Raw genomic sequence first — 8261 nt, 5'->3', positions numbered from 1 at the left:
GTGCTAGTATATTTAATTCATAGTCCTCCGACTCGACTGTTGGGCTGAGTGCCTAGCTAGAAACTTCTAAAAGGAAATGTCTTGAAACAAAATTGATTTTGTGTGTTGCTCCCCGGGGGATGTCTCGTCATAAGTTAGCGTGACCACTGCACGCTATAGCACATTAATATTGAAATTCATCCCTGTCCTTGGCTACCTAAAATATTTGTATTACAAAATTGTTCTCTGTGTTGCATGTATTCCTTCCCAAGAGGTTCAGAGCCTTCACAAATCTAAAGTGCTCACCTGACAGGGAAACCTAATGATATTTGGAAACGTCATACTCTATTGCTGCTGCTGTTTATATACAATATAGCAAAGGAAGTCATTGTATTCACACAAAGTCTCCCATCAAAAGCCAATACTGCAAACACAAAGACGTGTGCAGAGTGTAGACTCGTAAAGATCATCTCATCATACTCACAGATGGACATACTGTAAGTATCTTCATTTCAGTTTATTTCCCCTCTGGCCCAGGTAAGCCTCCCACATACGAGTGCGCTCAAACGTGCCTGTTTCCCCCGTTCAATTTGAACCTGAAGAGGGTTTACTCCGGTTGCCACCAGGGGGGCTGCTTCAGTTCACAAACCACTCGCTTATGGTCAGATGAGTTGTGACAGTGTGCAGAGTCGAGGAGCCAAAGCTGGCGGCGGTAGGTATACAATCTGTGGATTCCGAGTACAGACCTTGACAGGCAGGAAATGTCACAGACCGCTCCACACTCCAGTCCCCCTCCACTGCCTCTGGGAATTATCCCACTCTACTGCCAGCCCAACTCAGCCCTGGGTAGCAGGACAGACCACAACCACCACACCAGACATAGCAACAAGTCAGAGAGCAAGAACTGGCTAGGGAGACAATAAAAAACACCAGAATTATAAACTGCAGAACAAGGATCAACGGCAGATATTGAATATCAACAAGTACAAAAGTATCTGCCTCGGATAGGAGAATAGGTCTGAACAACAGCTATATCAAGTAATGTAACCAGATTGGGCTTATTKCTTCTTATCATTTGGTATCAGCTGTTGCCCTCTCTTTGAGGCCACTCACCAAATCCTTGTCATTCTGGCAGTTACCATGTGTGTTCTGTTACCCTGCGACCCATAGTCCCTACACCCCATCTGTTTGTCACACCGCTATGTGTTCCCTGCGCCTTTAAATATCAACAGATGAAATGCCCACAGCATCTGGATGCACATGTTTGTCTGCCTTGGTATTTGCAAAGGGCTCAAAGTGGCTTTTATAACAGCATTAGTGACGTTGCCTGGCTCCCAGAGAGAGTATTCGCTCTTGTGAAATGTCACAGCATTTGAAAATGGGTCTCAAGCTTTCAAAATGAAGGGTGGTAGAGAAGTGTATGTGTTTTATCTGGCTAAGTGCAGGTAATAATGCATCCTGGTCTCATAGACAAGACATAACATAGTAAAAGTAAATCCGAGACACTCAAATTAGTATGAAATGTTAAGTTTGGTTACATAAGACAGAAGGTTACTTAAGGCAAAAAGGAAAGGAGGGTGGTTGGTCGGAGTGGATGGGTGGGCGTACAACACGAACGTCTAGCAAACAAGAGGACAACTTTTGAATTGTAGCTAACTAGCAACAACTTACTACTTTTTAGCTTCTTTGCAACGACTTGGTACGTTAGCTAACCCTTCCCATATCCCTAACACTAACCTTAACCCTTTTAGGTAACCCTTCCCCTAACCCCTAGCCTAGCTAATGTTAGCCAGCTAACTAACGTTAGCATTAGCCACCTAGCTAACGTTAGCCACAACAAATTGGAAATTGGAATATATCATACATATTTTTTATTGTAACATATTGTGCGTTTTAAAAATTCATAACATATTGTACATTTTGCAAATTCGTAACATATCATACGAATTTTTATTCATAATATATCATACAAAATGGATGATGGACATCGACAAATTTATACATACCATACGAAATGTAAAATATCATACCAAATGGAGTGTCTCGGATTTATTTCCCGAATAATACGAAATGCTCTGAGACAAGTTTGAATGATGGGATACATCATACTCACATACTGTACAGAAACATTTGAATGATGTTATAATTTAAGAACATTTACAGCATGGACCATAAATGGACTGACTCCTTGTTACCACACCAATGAACCACCACTGTATTTGACAACACTGTAGATCTCTCTATGTGACGATGCTGAGGTGTTCAATTTACAACATAAATCGGGGAAGTCTTATGGTATCTTCCAGCCTTCCGCGGAGACAAACTGGGAAAGCCAATATAGAAAAAGCAGCTACAGGCATTTGAGGCTCTTGTGTCACACAGCATTCCCTACACCCCCACCCCCCCTTGTCCCCAAGGAATCATCCACTGCTCCCTCCATCAGTGCCCATGAGAGCAGCAGCCTGCCATGATGAAAGGGGGCATGATGGGGCATGTTTCTGCTTCGGTGAGATCCTGCAGAGCACAGCTCCCTGCTAGCCAAACAGGGCATCATGGAGTCACTCAGTATGCCAGTTTTTCTCCTTTATTGATGACAGCTCTCAATTAAGGCTTTCTGTCTCGATAATGATCGGCCTTCTAACAACAGTTTCCACATGAACACCTTCAGGCCGTCTGACTTGGTGGATTGGAGATTCAGGCAGTCTTGTCACTGTACATTGTGCATTTCCCATTCACAGCAGCCATTTTGGATGAAACAACAATAACCTCTCCCCAGCTTCTCGATTTTCATTTTGGTCCTGTTTTGGTCTTTCAATATCACTAAGGTTGTGAAACTGAACAAGGGTTAGAAAGGCATGGGTAGTGGATTAGCCCTCCAACCTAGCACGTTAACGTGTTTTAGAGATTTAGGGCTCTATTTTTCAGCTGGTGTTAAGTGTCAAACACATTAGTTTGCAATGTAAAAACTGACCCACTGGCATTTTCCAGCCCTAATGCCAGGTTTGGAAATGTACCTCTCTAACATCAGCACACTTACACTCAGATGGGAGGGTTTGGAAATATTTTATGCCTGTTCTTAAAAACACAATCCAACGTGCTAATTTCAGGCAGCACTGGTAGGAATATGTAAGACCTACCAAAAGCTGGTTTTAGCAGTAACACAGTTGGTTATGGCATGAATTTTGACAGCAGAAATGCAACCTATCCAGCCGTGAAGCACACTACCCATATGTGCATGGAACAAGAGCAGCCTAATGTGCTTTTGGTGCCTGTATCCTTCATATTTAGAAACATTTCGTTTTATTTGGTTAAAAACTAAGAGTAGCCTCCCCTCCTCTCAATTAAGGCTTTTTTGGTGTCTGCCCAATGCAATAGCGAAGTAGGCAAGACTATAAATAAAGGGTTTGGCTCCTGAGACAGCTTGGAAATAAATCTTAGGAGTGTGGGGAGGTGAATTTTTAGATGCCTTTTTTGTTTAAATTACTGTCTAATACAGTTTTTTTGTTTGTATATTTTCTGGATTTATTGACCGACAGCCTGTAAGGTTCGCAAAAATATATCCATATTTTGTTTTGACATCTCCTTTCGTCTTGTATTCAACCCATCTAAGAAGATTAAATTGCTGGAGAAGACTGAATCCAGCAAATGTCTTTTTGAGGATCAGCCATCCATCAATTCTTAAGTAAGACATTTACTCACTGTATAATGCTGAATAGTCTTGTTGATAGATTTCAATGTTAAACAAATTAAGATGGCTGCTGCAGTTGTGGCTATCTCTAGCGATGCAAAAACTGATGTCAAGGAAAATGAGACCTGGAGCAAGGTTGTGGTARGAAAAGCCCCAAAGGAGACTGTTTTACCTGTTTTACCTATTTTTATTATGGAGAGAGAGAAAAGGAAGAGGAGACCATAGCCAACCCCATTAAGGAAGAGGAGCTCTACCACAGTCTCATACGTTAAATTCTTCCAAACCACTTGAGGTCAGTACAGAGAGTATGTGCACTCTGGTGTATATATATCTTCTCAGTAAAGAAGCAAGGGCAAAGCTTCTGATCAGAGAAATAGCAGTTGTGTTCAAAGAGAATAATCCTTTCAGTTTGAAGTCACGCATGGCTGACCAGAACTCAATTCAAGTTACAATTAAAGAACTACCTGAATCAGCAGATGATAGTGTTGTGACTGAGTTTCTGGCTAAAGCTGGATGTAAGGTGGTAGGGGAGGGTGATAAGATACAAGGGTCAACTCACAAACTGCTCCAATGGAGATCGTTTTGTATATGTTGAAGCAGCACCTATCACTCCCATAACGAGGTCTGTAAAGATTGACCCTGAATGGATCAAAGTATTTTATGATGGACAAGGCCCTGGGGCGTAGACGGGACTGGCAGACAAAATCCCACTCTAGAAGGGGTCAGGAGATGGGTGAGTACAGTCCTACTGCACTGGAAAACATAAGCTCCAGAGAGGAAACTTGTTCACACTATATGCAGGACAGCAATCCTGTCCCCATGAGTAGGGCAGATGTATCACATATCCGAGCTGAAATGACAGAATGTGAGACTGAGGTTGAAGAGGATCATTTCTCGGCTCCCAAGGACAAAAGCGAAGTGAATGAAACATTGTAGTTGGTACCTGGTGAGCCAGAGTCTACAACAGTGACCTCTCATTCCAAGAAGAAGAAGAAGAGGAGGAAGAAGAAGAAGAGTAAGAGTGCTATAAATGAAGCTGGGAAAGTGGCTACTTAGTAGACCAGTGACAATCATAACCCAATAGAAATCTCTGAGGATAATAAGGGGCCCCAAAGGCGGTGCAACTCTCTGGGGAATGCAAAAGAAGGAAGGCAAATATCAATGCTGGCCTTCATCAATCCAGAATCAACAAACACCCAAGCGGCTCAGGGCAGGGGGTGGATTGCTTATGTACATGAAAGATAACTTTGAAGGCAATCGTTTCACATTGAAACACACCAATGACCTTGAATGTATGGGGCTGAATGTGTTCCTCTCCCCTCTATGTCACTCACTATCATTGGATCATATCGACCACCAACATCTGATACCTCGTTTTATTACCGTCTAAATGCCATGCTTAAAGAATGATCATTAGATCACATTTCTCCCAAATTCCAAATAAAAACATTGTCACTTAGAGCATATTTGTTTGCAGAAAATGACAACTGATGCTCTAACTGACAATATATTTATTTGGAATTTGGGAGAAATGTTGTCAGTAGTTTATAGAATGAAAAGAAAAAGTTAATTTTACCCAAACACATACCTATAAATAGTAAAACCGGAGAAACTGATATTTTTGCAGTGATCTCTTAATTTTTTCCAGAGCTGTATATGCATGCTATGGTCTTCTCACATCTGCGTTATTGCCTTACATGCTGGTCACAAGCAGGAGCTACTATTCTGAAACCATTTGAATCACTCTACAAACAAACACTTAAGATTTTTGATAACAAACCAAACAGTTACCACCATTGTCACACATTCACAAACATAATTTATTCAGTCTGGACAGCTTTGTTGGATTCGGGGGTCAACTTTGAACATTGATATACTAAATACATGAGAGATCAGAAGCATTGTATATAAAGTAGTGAAAGAGACTGGTTTTTATGTCAGAAGTTAATGGTTCTCTGTAGATAGACAGAGTGGCTGTGGAATGTGCTGGGTGGACGGGAGGGAGTCACGGAATTGTGATAGGTGATACAGGAGGACATCTGTGGATTAGGCGAAGGAGGGGTTAATGTTTTGAGGTCAGGTTAGATCCCCTGAAGGGAGAAATAATGGTTTATTATCCTATTACTCTCATACGATGCAAAGATTGGAGAGAAGGAGGAGTGTCTATAAGTGGAGTAGATATACTTGTGATGGTGGGAACATGTCTTGGTCTGAATTACAGCTGTAAAGACCCTTTGGGAAGAATTAAACTTGGTTAATCTTCTCAGTGTCAGTGAGTTATTTACTCTGAAAAATTAGAACCTAACAGATGGCGCTGCGAACAGGGTTCACCACGATTTGTAGTCAAACCAAAGAGTCCAGATCAGCGTAGCAGAGCTGGCAACAAACAAGGTAGGCAAGTTCCTATACCTATTCCACTTATTTTGACATCTTGGGGAGATAAGAATCATAGGCTGAACAATTTATGGGATCCGGACCTGGAGAGCCTGAGTTTAATTCGGTAGGCCCATTGTGTAACGACCGGTCGTAGCTTTGTGGTATATGCTAGTACTATAAAGTTTAGAGTAAGTCCCGAGCAGGATAGATCCTGTGGAGGGTAAGTCTCATAGCTTTAAAGAGAGTAAGTCCCGAGCAGGATAGATCCTGTGGAGGGTAAGTCTCATAGCGAGTAAGTCCCGAGCAGGATAGATCCTGTGGAGGGTAAGTCTCATAAGTCCCGAGCAGGATAGATCCTGTGGAGGGTAAGTCTCATAGCGAGTAAYTCCCGAGCAGGATAGATCCTGTGGAGGGTAAAATTTCAAGAGTAAGTCCCGAGCAGAATATATCTGTGGAGGGTAAGTCTCATGTCCTGAGCAGGATAGTTCCTGTGGAGGGTAGAATCTCATAGAGAAAGGGGAAGTCCTGAACAGGGTAGTCCTGTGGAGAGTAAAACCATAGTGTAACGGTATATTGGCCAGACCCTTAAGGGTGGAAGCCCAGTCACAGTGGCCGTGAGAGCGCAGGATGTGAGTGGGTGTGTGAAAGAGGTTAGTTTTGTGCCCTGTTGGGGTGGTGAACCATGGCAGATTATGTGGAAATAGGAAAACAAGTGTGAATAATTTTGGTGATGTGTGTTATCAATAATAGGGATATTGGAGACAATACGGGAAAAAGCCATTAAGTCATCCGTATTCTCCTGTAATAAATTTACAGACGCTATGGTATCGGTTCTAATACAAGGTATTCACTTCTTTGGGATCGGTGTCCCTTCCACGGGACGGTTGAGCTTATGTAGGCTAATGCGATTAGCATGAGGTTGTAAGTAACAAGAACATTTCCCAGGACATAGACATATCTGATATTGGCAGAAAGCTTKAATTCTTGTTAATCTAACTGCACTGTCCAATTTTCAGTAGCTATTACAGTGAAAGAATACCATGCTATTGTTTGAGGAGAGTGCACAATTTTGAACATGAAAAGTTATTAATAAACAAATTAGGCACATTTGGGAAGTCTTGACACAACATTTTGAACAGAAGTGCAATGTTTAATTGGATCAGTCTAAAACTTTTCACATTCACTGCTGCCATCTAGAGGCCAAAATCTAAATTGCACCTGGGCTGGAATAATACATTATGGCCTTTCTCTTGCATTTCAAAGATGATGGTATAAAAAATACAAAATAACGGTTGGTTTTTTCTTTGTATTATCTTTTACCATATCCATATCTGTGTTATATTCTTCAAAGTGTTTCCTTTCAAATGGTATCAACGATATGCATATCCTTGCTTCAGGGCCTGAGCTACAGGCAGTTAGAGTTGGGTATGTCATTTTAGGCAAAAATTGAAAAACAATGGGCGTATCCTTAAGAGTGCCGTGACCAACTAATTATTATCCGGGGAAGAGTGTAGCGCTAACTCGTCAAATAGTTAATAGAAGGTCTGCATTATAGACAGGTAGAAGAAATCTAAAATACCCTGAACACCGTCGGGAGAGTTTAGGGAATAATAACTATTGATATGGCGACAAACGGCTCCGATTCTCCCCATAATATGGAGCTAGAGGGTTTTAATAAAGCCATGGAGGCGCTGAAAGAAGCGCACCAGCATTATACCAATTTGGCTCGAATATGGATAAAATTGGGCAACAATTCCCTGCTGACGGAGAATTCAAATCAAATAAAGATTTCGGGGAGGCAATTTTGACTTGGCACAAAGACATAAAACCAGAATCAAAAGCTCAACATACCAGCGTTTTGATGTCAGCATTCTATCAACAAAAAATACATCACGATAAACCCGGAATGAGTACCAGTACGCTGTCACAGAAAGATTGGGAACTTGAGGGTATTGATAGAATTTGCACTTCTGCTTTGATGGCCGGTTTCAACCCTGTGATCAAAATGGTAATGGATTCAAAACGGTAGTGGATTCAATTCAAGAGGATGTTTTGAGAGTGGAATATAACTCTGTTCACTTCGCAGATGTGCGAGGTGTTAATAGGGCCATAGGGAAAATCACAAACTATAGTTTCAATGGCCAAGATAAGTCAAAGAAATGTAGCGGAAAAGCATCAAAGCGTAGGGAGACTTTCACCTAGCGGTATATAGGTTCTG

This window comes from Salvelinus sp. IW2-2015, linkage group LG4p (assembly GCF_002910315.2).
Source record: "Salvelinus sp. IW2-2015 linkage group LG4p, ASM291031v2, whole genome shotgun sequence".
Classification (NCBI taxonomy): domain Eukaryota; kingdom Metazoa; phylum Chordata; class Actinopteri; order Salmoniformes; family Salmonidae; genus Salvelinus; species Salvelinus sp. IW2-2015.
This window is presented reverse-complemented; position numbering follows the sequence as displayed.